The following is a 15,080-nucleotide window of genomic DNA, read 5'->3' on the forward strand; positions in this document are numbered from 1 at the left end:
CTAGAATTTTAACCGGGCCAGTCAGTGAACAGAAGGAGAAGTTGTGAGCAATAATGCTGATTTTCTGCGCTATTTTAGAAGTGAAGTGCACCAGTAGTTTTAGCAACTGCAGCAGAGAAAGCGAACGAAGCAGCTCAGTCCGTGTTGGCCACACTTCCAAACACCGAATTGTTGTTCATCTCGGTTTCTCTCTTCACAGAGGAGGATGACTGTTGCAAGCAATTTTCTATGAATCCCAATTGAATCTTGGCCCAGATTTGACCCAGTGCCAAGAGGCTGAAGATGTGGACTCTGGCTGAAGTTACCCAGTGGCTAAACTTCAGCCACTGGGTAACATTTCAAACTTCGACAGAGTCCACACCTCCAGCAAGCAATTGTTTCTCAATAACCAAGAGTTGAGACCCTCAGCATAAAGCAAAGCGTAAAACAAGTGGTTGGTTTTTACCAGACTAGCGTTTTGGAGTACCAGCAAGAAAGTGACCAGCAATGGTGGCTCTCTGCATTTCAGTCAAGTCCGTCAGTCCGTCCGTCCATCCAGTCAAGCAAAGGCATCAAATCATGACAGTGTTTAGTGTATTTTTGCTTTATGTGAAAATACAGTAAATATTATTGCAATCTGATGCATGAAATGTTAAACTGAAAAAAGTTTACCTTTTCATTGTCTTTGACCAAACACATACAATGTGTGTTAATATGTTCATTCAATTTTAGAAGGATTACACAACATGTGCATTTCTCACATTAAACGTTATGAAAACACACTTTAATGTTGAGGTCGTCTATAAAGAATAATTCAGCCAGAATAAGATCAATCTCCAGTGTCTACCATTCTTTTTGTTTCCACTATATGCTACAAGCTTCCTGTCTGAGTGGAAAGAAAGGAAATATAATATCTTGACTGCAGAAACCTCAGTGGTGAAGGTAAACATGAGATGTTCACACTGTCTGGGCCAGACACAAGTCAAGCATGAAAGAAATACTAGTAAGTAAATAGGATTTTTTTTTTTTACTTTAGAACATTTGTCAAGAAACATCACTTTGTATTTTTTTGCCATTCCATCACAATTTCAGAAAGAAATCTCTTGGGTGCTTATCCTCCGCACATTCTGACTTTCTTCACCACAGCTCCACCTTGTGGCATTATCTTGTTAATACATCGGTTTAAAGACGATTTTGTGAAAGAGCTTTATTTGCTCATCTGCTCAGAGCCCCTCCCTTACCCTGCTCTGCACTCATTCAGAGTGAGATCATCCATTTGACCTTTCCTGTGGTGTGGTTTGAGTTTTGGATGTGCTTGAACCATCAGAGACTCACCTGATTTGCCGACATGTTACAGTTGCTGGGCAGCAGCTGGGATGTCCACTCCTGAAAAAGACAAGAGTGGAGGTTCACCTGGCAGCAGGAGAAAAAGAACAAGTCTGAACACCACAGAGTTATGATGGTTTATATGAAAGCATATTCATGTGTTAGAAAACCGAGTCAAAGCACAGGTCTAAATCAAAAGAAGAATATGAGACAAAAAAAAAGTGACATTCACAGATGCTACCACTCTAGTCTAACTCAGCTTTAGCTATTGCACAAAGAAGAATGAGCAAACATTTCAGTTCCTAGATGATGGAGCTGATGGAGATACAAAAAATAAAAAACTTAAAGCTGTAAATACAGCAAAGCTTGTTTCTATAAAAAGCTGACTCAGGTGAGCTCAAAGAAATTGCTTTATTATTTCTGAAAACTATCCTTTTTCTTTATGTTACTATGATACATGAAATCCTAAAAGAGATCAATTGAAATCTTTGGTTTTAAAATGACAAATATTGCAAAATGTCATGGGAGGTGATGTTTCTACAAATAGATTTGTTAAAAATAGTTTGGGAAAGGACACATTTTTGAATTCGTCTTGAACATATTGAAGAGGAAATTAACCTATTTACATGAGAAGTAGCACATGTAAAATAATTTTTTTTGATTTTCTTATTACTTTGAAAAATAACTCATCCAAAAGAAGACATACATTTTGAATATACAGTTAGGTCTGTGATAAAACTTTTTCTGACTTTTTAAATACAGGAAACCTTTTCCAAACAATTCCCCACAGCTCTGATTGAAAATCAGGCTTCAACTAAACACCCGGGTCATTTAGTAGCCCCAGAATCAGAATGTGGTTAAACCTACAAACATATCAAGGCTGTGTTCAGGAAGCAGGAAATTAACATTTACAATAATTAGGCCGTGAATGACAAAATCATTTTCCACTTGAAACAAAAATCATTCCGTCTCCAGATTTAGTGCGCTACGGTTTGTTTGCTAAGAGCAGATTAAACACATGCAGCTGAACATGCACACTTCCACACTCACTTTTGCACACTGCGACCTAATTGCGTTTCGAGAATGTGTGTTTATACATGCGGCACGATTTCCCACCATCGGTTTGACTTGATTAACAACTGTTTGTGTGTGTAGCCGCTGCGCTGATGAAAGAAAGGGAGCTGGTTCCGTCACCGCCGCATGGGCATTAAAAGCACGAGAGTTTACACAACAGTGGAGCCCCGAAGTTGGCCTTCATTAGAGGGATTAGAAGCCTAATGTAAAACAATGTGCAAGTCTCTCAACCCGAACCCCAAACAGCCTCTCAAGAGGGTCCGCAAGCATTACCTCTCAGACTTCAAACACTCCAGCTGTAGCCCCATGCCTTCTTTCATCGACCCCTATCTCGGAGTGAGGGCCTGCGGAGGATAATGGACCACATGTAATGGTGCAGCTGTGAAATGATTTATTGCTGGGTTAATTGTGAGGTGAGAAGATAATTGTACCTGCACGATTCCAGGCCGGCTTTGGGTTCCGGGAGGAAGTGCTGGTCTTTCGTGGCTACTATTGGGTATACTTGTTTTCTTCTTGTGATGATCAGCTGCGTTGCCGTCCGCCTAGCGCGACGCTGAGGGGAAACTGAGACGCAAAAAAGGTTTTAAACGAAAGCGAAATTGACAACGAGGGTTGCGACAATTTCCCGTGCTTTGCAAAAACACAAATTCTTACTAAGTATTTCTGATCCAGTTTGCATTGCAAATGTCTTAGTACATGTATATTAAAAAGAAAAAAACTTACAAGTGGCTTTTCAGCAAGATATAGGAGTAATTATCAATATAATTACTTAATGTTGAAAATCCTGGAAGTAATTTAACTTAAAACAAGAAAGAACTAGTACTTTTTCATCAATATTAAGGAATTGACTTAAAACAATCTCCTATGTCTTGCTGAAAAGTTACTTATAAGTTAGTTTTGTCTTAATCCAAATGCAAAGAAAAAGAACCAAAAGTATTTGGTAAGATTTAATGAAATGTTAACTAAGTTTCCAAATGTTCCTGCCTTCAGCTCTAAGGTGAGGAATCACATATTTGAAGAATTTCTCCAAGTTGCATACATGTCAAAAGTAAGTATGTAGTGTTCGGGGCGATGTGCGGCGTTTGATGGCTTGTGACAGGCGTTATTTAACCCACCCGTTTCACCCTGGATTAACTTTTATGTTTTTCAGTGGCCCCTGGAATGCAACAGAAGATGGATCTACTTTCCAACATTGCTTCACCTGCTCTAAATGGATCCACATGTTAAACAGAACACTGTAAAGGAGAACAAGCATTCTCTCCTCTTCCAGCTCTTTTTTTTATTTTTTTATTTTTTTGTCCCCTCTGAGATTCACGTTTAGGTCGGGGACACGATGCAGAACCTTATATCATTTATCGACCTGGCGCAACATGTCAAATTGAGTTCGGTGGGATGACTGCACCGTGTTCCTGTGAATCTTTCACGTCCTCACAGTTAAATGTCAGAGACAGACTAGAGTCAACTAAGGAAGAAGGCTTGGACAAAGAGCCCGACATGTTTTAAGAATGCAAGCTGTACTGTACGTCTAATTATCTGCAGTCTGTGATGTCTGAACACAGAGAAAACAGGCAGTCACTTCTAAATTTGTATTTTACATGCACAGAATTGCATGAGGAAGGAACGCATGGCATTTCTTAAGCTAATTAGTAATTTTCATTTTCAACGTCTCTTAAGGACGCAGGGAAATCTGTGTTATAAGCCAGGAAAGGAGAAGCAACATTAAAATGGATGGAATAAGCAAATAGCAGAAAGTGATTTATTGCTCAGTCTCTCTTTGCACTGAGGACAGATGTCAGGTAAAGTTAACTGAATTGCAAAATCCCAAACAAACCAAAACAAAGCCAATTCAATCTTAAACTCAATGTCGCCAAGGGCGCAGCTATCATTTTGACTGCTTTTCTTGTTAAATTGTGTTCAGGCTTGTAGCTCGCATAAGTTGCACTCCATGTCCAAGACTGAGAAATGCGTCTAAGCAGGAATGAAAGAATAAGTCAAGCACAAGTTGCTGAAGAGTGATAAATATCCATGAACTTCAATAAATAACACAAAAGTCCCCCACAAGGAAAGCAGTGGGAAGAAATTCTGCAGCTCAAATGTGGGTTCATATGGCAACAAAACGCAATAAAGGACCACAAATCTATTTGACATATAGGGTCATTTTTAAGAAAGCAAATTTTTGATATTAGATCACCTTCGATGGATTTCAAAAACAATTCTGCAAATTGGTCTGTATGAGAAATAAATTGTAAGACAATTATGTTTTACTCTTTCAAAATTGTTCAGAAAATGAATGCAACGTTTTACAGCAACACAAAACCACATCTTAAAATAAAGATCAAATTTCATGCACCCACTGTTTCCACGTGTTTTACTTAGGTAGATGTTTATTTGCATATTGCAGATTTGAGGTGATTTATCGTGCTATGTAATTTAGATTCACTGAAAATGGTGGATTCCACTTTGAACAACACTGAGTTAATGATTTTACATCGTGTGCTCCTCAACTCACACGGTAACATTTGCCAGCAGATAAAGCTCTCTTTATAGAAGTGTTTGTTTTCTCTATAAATGTACATTTTGTTTATGTTTTTCCCCCCAGTCTGCAGTTTATTTATCCTCGGCAGAAGACTAAAAGCTGAGATAATCACTGGGATTTTTTTTTTTTTTTTGCTTTCGAAACAATTATCAGCCTTCAGACTCATTAGTCTAAAAATCACTAAGCATTATCCTTGATTGTGTTTAACAAGCAGCTGCACATTTCTCAAAAACGACTCGCAAGGGCCTGTTGGCCAATCAGCAAAAGCTAATCACTCATTCTTCTCCAAAATATTAATGAGCAGACAGTTACAGCTATTGAACTAGAAAACCATCTGCAGCATCAAAGATTAGGCCATCTCTCTGGTCTCACAAACAACAACTAGAAAGCTCTTGGGACTTTTTTCTTTTTTTTATGTATTGTTGGCATATCTGGTTTTTGTTTAGCTGACTTTGATCCTTTTACTGTCCTACTCAAAAAAAGCAAAAAAGCCATGCAGGGCTTAATAGAGTTGAGTTTGGCCGTTACTGCAGTGCCACTTGCTGGTAGAAAGTGGCTTTACAATTACAGCTGTATGAAAGCAGCAAATTTGTCTGCTGCACATGCACCAATAAACAGTGATGTTTTATGAAATGGACTGTTTTATGTTTCTGACTCTACATATAATATTGCTGATTAAGTGCTTTAATTATGGGCATTAGTCATGACATTGATGACAACTAAATACAAATAAAAAATAGTTAGTAATAAAGCTGTTGGCATTATTTTTCTTGCTCAACACAGTCTGGTAGTACAGTTGCCGTTTGGAGTGAATTATGCAGAGACCTCAACAGCGAGGAGCAGATCTGGGGAAACGCCGGTGTTTACCAAATTTCAGCCGGAGAAAGAACAGTCCTAATGGGCCAGATGCACCGATGATGCGATTAAGGACGTGTTCTCCATCACGTAGCGCCAACAGCTCACACACTCTGAGATCTCTATCTGACGTAAAACACACAGTACATATGTGAGAGGACGTATACGTTATGGAAACACTGCTTTGTATAAGATGAAGTCAAAAGGTTTGCATCGAGACACGAGCCACGCCGCTAAAGTGGCGCTCTCACTCCGCAAACCATCGCTGCCTGGAACTTCTAAAGCGAAAATGTTGCAGGGTATGATACTCATTTGACCTTGTTAATATTAGATCCAATTGTTTGATTATCTGAATTAATTTAGTTTGATTTTGTGTGTGCAAGGAATGTAGTTGGATCCTTTGAAAGAGCGGTGCGAAGGCGCCATAGTCAAAAGAGTCCACTAGGGGGACTCGTGCGCTCTTTACATTCAATACAAGAGTAAATGAAGGCGCACTGGTTTCATCTGTGGTCATTTCTTCTCTTATAATTGTCCTTCTTATATGTAAGAAATTAGATTAATCTTTCAGGAGAATGATATGGATGAATGCTAGCCCTGTATGTGCGACTTTGTATGCATTTTGTTTTGCGTCACGGATTAGTTATCTTGGTTTAATGTGTGCGAAGAGTGTTTGGCTAGCTACTTAGCTCTGCTCCTAACGGCAGTAAGCAGTTAGCAACATGTTCCGTTCAGCATCCGGCAGTTTGATTTGTTTAAATGGGAATAATAACTTGTGATTTTTATGAAGTAATACAGGTAATGTACTGTTCTTCATCGTTTTGATAGGAAATATTTCTATTTTTTTCTTTATTAATTTAGTTCTGACAGTACCATAACAATATGAATTTAGAGCGACGTGTTTAAATGTTGTTAAATAACTGTAATGTGAAATACTTGATTTTGTCAAAGAAAAAAAAATGTAGCATCAAGCACCATATAGCACCTTCTCAGATTTTACCTCGATTCAACTACAAACCTAAAGGTTTTTTTATTTGATTTGACTTGATGTGATAGTTCAAGTCTTTGAAACAGAGGAAAGGTTAACATGATTTTCAAAACTTTTGCAAAGAAATACATGAAAAGTGGGCTTTGCAACTGTATTCACTCTGTTACCCCAAAATAAAATACGACAGAACAAGACGCCTTCAAAATTCACCAAATTAGTGAATTCGATTTAGCCTGTGTGTCATTTGAATATGTATTTAAATATGACTTTTCTGTTCAGGTCTGGTAAAGAATATCAGAGAACAATGCAAAAATACAAAATCTTAATCATTTTTGGTCTAGTTTCTAGTGCAAATATCTTAGTACACTTGAATTAAGATTAAACTAACTTAAATAACTTTTCAGCAAGATATAGGGGCTTGTTTTAAGTCAATAATTTCTCAATATTGATTTAAAAAGTACTAGTTCCACAAGCATTTCACTCCTAAAACATTTTTACCGTGTTATAAGTGAAATAACCTACCAGTGGAACTAGTGCTGGTTTTCATCAACAAAAGAATTTGGCGTTATTAGATGTGGATGAGATTTTTGTTGTTTGTGAAAATGACACCATATGTAAAGATACCTTATTTTCCGTCAGATGACATATTTGTTGCTGACTTGCGACTGCGTGCATGCAAAGGGAAGGTAAGACAAACCTGATCTAAAGGTAAACTGTTGTCACATTGCAGACCCCGGGTGATTTCTTGCAGCACACTTACAGTTTCTGTGCAATGAAAAGCTGACCTGACTTCCCTCAACCCACAACCGACGCAGTCAATTACAAAGATGGGGCTGTGATTGATCGCTCCGTACGAGGACTGCACAAAGGATTTTGGTTCAATAATGACAAATGTTCTCTTTATTCGGCAATCCTCGCTTTACTTTGTCAAGCTGTTTGTCTATGGCAACTCAGAAGAACGAGCTCAGTCCCACGAGTCGTGTACTAGCTGCTTTCAGAAGGGAGATATGTTTCAGCAAAGACCACAATCAATACCCACAGCTGTGCGCACGAAGGATTCAAAGGTCTTTCATCATAAACGGCTGTACTTGATCAATCTTATGTTTTTTCCTTGTCAATAATTGCTCATTCTAGGTGTTTTTAGGACATCAGTGATTAACATAGAATGTGTTAATTTTTGGTTAAATTCAGAGATAGCAGGCACAGTCTAATAGCAGCTGGTTGCATTTTAACATGTTCATGTGTGTAGGAATTGAAATTTAATCGTTTGCAATGGGTTTTTTTAATACCGTAACTAATAAAATGTCAATTTGCCCATGTTGTTGTCAAAACAAATTAAATATCAGTGTGTACCAGTTCTATAACACAATCTGTAACTTTTGTTTGATTTTAGAATTTAGCTTCATGCATATTCTAAGCAAGAAGCGATGTGAAGATGACCAAATCAGGGTTTTAAAAAAATAGCTCCGCTTCCATGGCAGTTTTAATTTAAATTACTGTAATTATTTTTACTTCATTCACTGAATGGTGGGTAAGAACAAATCAATCAATAAATCAAACATCTGAAAGGAACTGCAACCATTGTGTTCCACGACTTAAATTCACATCTCGTTAACCATAAACCGAACAGCCAGCTGCTGTTACACATGTAACTGGATTGGGTGATAAAGCTGGAATTATCATAGTAAATTTACCATGTGTGAAATGCAAAAGAAAAAAAGATTATGTAGAATAGATTTCACATACATTTAGAATATGAATCTCAGTTTTTGACTTTTCTATTTTTCTCGGTTTGCTTGGAGCAGCGGTGTTTACACAGTAATTATACTTTGTAATTAGGAGAGCAACTTTAGTTTAAATAGGAGATAGTGAGCAACACTCTGACCAAGAACTAATTGCAGAATTACCATTTACTTACAGTCGACACACAATATTAGATCAGATGCAAATATCCTCAATGGTAAATACCACTTCTTAAATATTGAATAGTCGTTTATCAGGGCGTGTATTTTACATGCTTTTTTTTTTTTGGTGTTTAAAATCAATGAGAAATAATTATTTTCTTGGTGTTTTGATTAAAAAAACTAACCACTGATTATTTCACACCATACAAAGAGATTATGCAGAGAATGCCCTTCGTACTGTTACACTGTGTGCTTATGGCTGCATTCTCTGGAACTGCCTGTCATCTCGGTCCTCCTTGATCTCTCTCCTGCATTTGACACCATAATCCCTGTTCCTTTTCTCCTCCTCTTTCTCTGGAATGCCCCAAAGGGAGCTGGGTCATCCCAGTGAGCTGTGACTGATTCATGACTAGCTTTTGTGGAACTGGTACAATCCAGGCTGTAAATTATTGCTCGACCATCTGCTGGAGTACTCTTGGCTCGAGAAGAGCCTGGCTAACCCAACTACTTAAAGACTTGGAGAGGAAAAAAAAAAAAGGAGTCTCTGAATAATAATTTAACTACTGATGGCTTTGTAATGTCTCACTCTCCTCTGCTTGTCTGTTCTGTTGGAAAAGTGTATTCCTGTGGTTAAGATTTATCATCAACAATTCCAATGAAATCTTTTTTTTTTTTTTTTTAGGTTGTAGTGATGCAGACAATTTCAGTAGAATAAACTTTGGTCCTTTTTTATCAATGCTCTTCAATAGCTTTAATTATTTAGGCATTCACATCATTACTAAAGTAAAAGACCACACTTCAAAGTAAAATATTAAGTTTAAAAGGTGCATTAATACAACAACTAAGCGATATGAAAAGCGATATGAAACAGTAGTTCAGCCTCGCATCTGCTCACATAGACCAGTTAATGAGTATTGTACCATAAATAATTTAAGAGTAGTTATTAATATTGCAGTGGTTGAAGGTCAATTTTCAAACTGTGCATTATTCATTATTCATGTGTACTTTACTTAAATGACCAATAACCAGTTTTTATAAATAGGGCATCTGATCAAATTTTCTTGAAAAATAACATAGTGGCTCATGAAAACTGGTTCCCATCTAAGCACATTCTGTTCTCCTTATAATGATAACGTTTTAGAAGGGAAACAGTTGCACTACCCGTTTTTGAAAAAAAAAAAAAAATCTCATTTGGAAAGCAAGACATTTTTTTCCATCTAATTCAGTGTGGACTATTTGGTTCAGTAGGAGTATTTCAGTAAGATTTGTTACATGCATGGTTTGCAAAATAACCTTTTTTTAACCCTTCTGGGATAAAGAAGCTGTAGCACACCGCAATGCAACAGTCCTGATTTCTATCCAACAGTGAGGGAGCTAAAAATTAGGGTGATGGCACAGAGGGTTCCAACCTCAATGACCGAGAGCTCGTCTCTAAAGACAAATCATCAAAATCCCTGGAAAAGCATTCAAAAAGCAAGAAGGTTTTTTGCTGTAGTGCCAATAATGAATTTTCCATTGATCATTGAGGAGGGTAGGAATTAGAAAATGTCATTCCAGATGCAAGCTTCTCGGTTCACCGAAAATCCCAATTTCTCAGGAATACTTTTGGGTTTTTTAGGAACCATGATTAATATAGACAAATACGTGATTCACATCAGTTTGCTTTCAGAAAATTTACTTCCAAGTGTGCAAATGACATGAAAGTTGTCCAAATGTCAACAGAAACTATTTATGTCCCCACATGCAAAGAAATCCAACCACAGATAGCCATAAATTATTTTTAAATTAAAAACTGTTTTTAAATCGTCTCTGCAGTTGGGTCCTGCAGAGACGATACAAGCACTTTGTATTGGCTTGTTGCTGAAAATGTGCTACATAAATAAAACTACCTTTACCTCTACAACATCAAATGACAATCAGTACTTTAAGCAACAATAAGGCTTAGAAGTTCTTGAGACACTTTGCTAATGAGAAACCTTTTTGTGGGCCGTCAGTTGGGACTGAACCAGCCGGTATTAATTTCCATTAAGTAGCACGTTTGCTTTCCAATTACTGATAGATTTAAGTTGATGTCATGACTTTCCATTCCTCCAAGCAACCTCTCTTTGTTATGTGTGCAATACCCCTCCCCCCCCCATTACATTTTATTGCATGTAATTTATGGACAGCAGTGGTTTCTTTGCACATCTGGGCTGGATGGGTTGTTATCAACATCTGCTGAGAATTTCACATCAGTAGTACCTTTAAAAATAGGCTTATTCAAAAAAACAAAAAACAATTGGTGATGTGTTCATCTCTTGTTTTACCCGCCGTATCTTTTTCTCCCTTCACAGTTAAGTTTATTTTTGTCAGTGATTTGGACAGCTTTTTGCACAGGTGTGAAGCACGGAGAAAGGAGGTGCTTGAATTTTAGTTTGAACTCAGATTCTGACAGAGAGACTGTTGAGTTGTAAATGACTTAAACGAGTGTGGTACCATCATTGTCTGTAAAATCATAATATATTTCAGCACAAAATGGTTTAGAGGCGTCCGACATAAAAATATCTAAAAATGATACATTTGAACAAAAGTAGTGCAGTCAATGTAAAACTAATGCAGAATTTTAAGATTGTCTGAAGTAAGAAACCAATTTATATCTCTTGAAAAATTAATCTAATGGAGAAATTCTTCCTCAAAATATTTAAAAAGAATTGAGGAGATATTTTAGTAAATATTTAAAATATTTTAGTTATGCTTACCACAACTACAATATTTTATTAATCAGTTAATAATGCTAAAAAATAGGACTGTTTACTGTCAATCACATTATTTCCATAAATCTATTTATTACCATAAATCCCAGACTATTTAACACCCATGGTCCAGGAGTTATGGTACCATGATAACTCTAGGAAAAAAACACAACATCACAAGCTGATTAGCCAACCACGGGGGCATTTGGGGCATTTTGTTAACAAGAGAAAAAAAATACACACTTTGAATATTCTTTCTCCAACTCAATCTTAAAATCAAAAGTGTACAACATTTAAAACTATTTCCGGACTTGTGTTCCCCATCTAAGGCTTCAGAAATGCAATCACTCTGAGGAATAAAAAGTCTCACTTTCAAAATTTAACAAATTAACCATTATTTAAAGTGAAATTCAATCTTTTGTGAATTTTTAAGTCATAAAATCATTTGTAATTAATTGACTCTTGATGGTACAGACAGACATCCAGGTTAACAGCTTTCAATCATAGCACCTCAGACACATAAAATATTCTTGCGAGACTCACATTTGTTGACCGGGAGTAAAAAGGCTTTTGACTAACTGTCTAGCAAGGGCAATTTCAACAAACTGGTAGGAACAGGTAAATGTGTGTGAAAGGTTAAATCTGGCATCTGTGGTCAGTACATCAAAATAAAAGGAAAAGTTTGGTCTCTAAAGATAAATCCGTTTTTTCAGTTTAATCTGTCCTGATCCTGTCTGCCATTCCCTTTCTATCAGTAAATTTAACACCTGCTCCTATCTTAATGTTGCACTGGGTAATTTGAAAGACTGTGTGCTGGTAGAACTGTAAATGACTGAAAAAACACCCAACAACCTGATCTTTAATATATTTCATGGTTTTTGTCACCACTGTTACCAAATCCACATGGTTTGTAAGCTAAATTGTGGGGGGGGAGGGAGGATCTGCCCAAAAGAAAGTATCTTGGCCCATCATTAGCATCAAGCCTACATTACACCTTATCAACATGCTACCTCTCAGCTACGCCTACGCCTCCTACATTAACGCAGCATGCTGTACCGCAGCATCTGGATGGGATTTCTACAGTAAATTGCATCAAACCGTTTGGTCTTAGACGTTCTATACCCTGCAGCCTGGAAAAACTGAACCGATAGGGGCAAAGGAAGTGAAATTCATCACATACAGGAGGAGCAACTGTAAAGGGAATCGTGAGACTGATAAAAGAGGGAAAGACCGGCAGCACAACATGCTGGAAACGTCGAAGCCAGGCCTCTGGTTGGTACAGGGAGAGGAAAGCTGAGGCAGGAAAAGAATACAAAACAGACAGAGAAATGTTTATGATGTTATCCATTTCTCCTACACATTCTGCACATTTATTTGTTAGAATTTGTGTGAAACTAGTTCATGAAACCTAAGATTTTATGCAGTTTTGCAGCAGTGTAATTGATTTAAAAAAAAAGAAAGAAAAAAAAGCAGCAGTATCTAATTCTTATTTCCTGCCTGTTTCAGATATTCCCCTCCTTCATCTTGAATGGCCAGCTGACTGGACAAGCAGCTGTTTGTTTACAGAAAAAATAAATAAATATCCTTGACGGGAGTGCGACCATTTATCTGGGGAAAACAACTTAGTTTCAAAAAGAGAGAGCTGAACAACTAGGCTTTTTACCTGTTGGTGGTGTGATACCTAAAAGCTAAGTGACTACAAATATTGCTAAAATATTGGGGTACCTTATTTTCATCCACTTTTACTTCTTGCTCCCTCCTAAATTACAGTGTCACAAACTGCCTTACATTTTACTTATTCATCATTCGTCCATTTAATGTTTCCATAATTTATTGCATCTTGTTTTATAGCTTTTCGTGATGCTTTAGTTTAACATCGCTTTTTTGCCTTCATATACTACTATCTCGTGTTTGCTAGTGATAGCATTATGTTACAATTTACATCCAAGCCAGTGTTTTTAAAGTAAACTCTTCTGAATCATTAGTTAATTTAAATTTTCCTTCTGTTAGACGTAAATGTATGATAAATGATTTCTTTGTTAATGTTTCTTTGTAGATGCTTACCAGTGTTTGTCTCTTTGTTCAGATCAGGAGAGGCGTGTGGGAGTGGCCGACGTAGCTCTTCTTCTTCTTTTTTACTATGGCGGATCGCAAGCGAGTTTCAGGTGCATACCGCCACCTACTGTACATGAGTGTGTAGCAACATAGACATAATATAAGAGTAGACCCCATATTCATGTCCATAGACATAAATAGGTAGACCACGCATTGGCTGCTCCGGCGCAGGAAATACGGCGGCCATCTTGGAGCGGTCGTCCCTCCTATTTTGCTCAACCAAAACAGCAGAAGATGCCTCAGCACTGAGGGATATTGTTATTCGGATCGATGGACTATTGATGTGAGGGCTCCACAAACATCATTTCACAAGTAAGATGGACATATTATTGTGTATATTTTGTGATTAGAATATTACTTTACTGTATTTATGTCCGCCGGCGAGATACCAGGCTAACTGAGATTCCGTAAATCTGAAAAAATGGCTCAAACACCTTGATGTCATCCAAAAAAGATGACATGAACTTGTTGGTTTCCCTGTCCATTGTCGTGGCTGATATTTTGTGAAAATCCGGCAGAAATGCTACACTAATCGACTCAGAAATACTCTGCAGAGAGTCAGTCGAAATGAAAGATGCTATGTTTACATAGATACTAAGCTCCGCAAGGCTTTGTTTGTGAGACATGCAGCCACGTGGGATTTTAGGGGGCGTTTCTGGGCGGAGCTTAGTAAGGTCCATTGTGCCTGCTAGCTGAGTTTAGTGGTGGACCGCTCCAAGATGGCCGCCCTAAATCTCGTCAACGACAATAGGCGAGAGCGGTCCATGAGGCGTCTATTCTTATATTATGTCTATGTGAAGCAACACTACTTTACATTACTACGCAGCACTTCCTGTTTCTATAAGATTATGAGGTAATCAGTTCCATCTTTGGGCACAAGCAAATTAAGTGTTTTGTATTTTGTTTAGTATTTGGTATTTCTCTAAAGGAACCATTTAAGCTGCACTGTGTAGAGCGTTGTATTCTGTTTTTTAACCCACTATCATAACTGGTTAATACTAATGAGGTTTCAGGTCTGCTTAAAACCAACCAAGATTTAGTTAACTGGGAGTTTAAGATTGTTGTGAGAGACGAGAATCTTTTACTTGTACTTGTTAATGAAATAGACTAAAAATCAACACCTCAATCCATGTGTTGACATTTTGAGAAGAAACTCAAAATGTCTGCCGATTCTCTCTACCTCCTACTTTCCTTGACACTTATGTACAATATCTCATAGTGAGGTTATAATCTTAAATTATGCCATGAAATTATTTCTAAAGAGAACATCTATTTTAGATTCTTAATTAGCTTTAATTACAATAGATACATTGTTAAGTTTCCTCTTCTTTTAAAGTTATATTGCGATTGTTTATTTACTTTGATTTAGTTTGACATAATGTACCAGTGCTACGACTTTGTTCATAACTATTATTTTCTAGTATGAACTTATTTATTAACTGGTTTGTCATTTTAAGGAGTTATTGTCTTTAACTGCCTGAGTGTAAAATTATTATGTTGACTTTGGCAGTAAAACCGGATTCAGTTATTTGTAGCTTTTGGTTATTTCAAAAGCTACAAGATGTCTGCAAAAA

The 15,080-nt window shown here is 37.2% G+C and overlaps 1 long non-coding RNA gene across 4 annotated transcripts in view; it reads right to left on the bottom strand.

Moving 5' to 3' along the window:
- The window catches only part of LOC103134451 (uncharacterized), a 52,085-nt gene extending 38,495 nt beyond the window's left edge, over window positions 1–13,590 (bottom strand). For 3 of the 4 annotated variants that reach the window (XR_001661472.1, XR_475832.2, XR_001661473.1), the window contains exons 1-4: window positions 13,456–13,590; window positions 2,811–2,943; window positions 2,653–2,723; window positions 1,315–1,365 (exon numbers count right to left, since the gene is read on the bottom strand). This is a non-coding gene — a long non-coding RNA (uncharacterized LOC103134451). Of the gene's footprint in view, window positions 1–1,314; window positions 1,393–2,652; window positions 2,724–2,810; window positions 2,944–13,455 lie in introns of all 4 variants that reach the window. The other variant, XR_475830.2, reaches the window with a different exon arrangement.
- Between the last annotated feature and the right edge of the window lie 1,490 nt (window positions 13,591–15,080).

The sequence above is a fragment of the Poecilia formosa genome, unplaced genomic scaffold (assembly GCF_000485575.1).
Source record: "Poecilia formosa unplaced genomic scaffold, Poecilia_formosa-5.1.2 Scaffold17, whole genome shotgun sequence".
NCBI lineage: Eukaryota > Metazoa > Chordata > Actinopteri > Cyprinodontiformes > Poeciliidae > Poecilia > Poecilia formosa.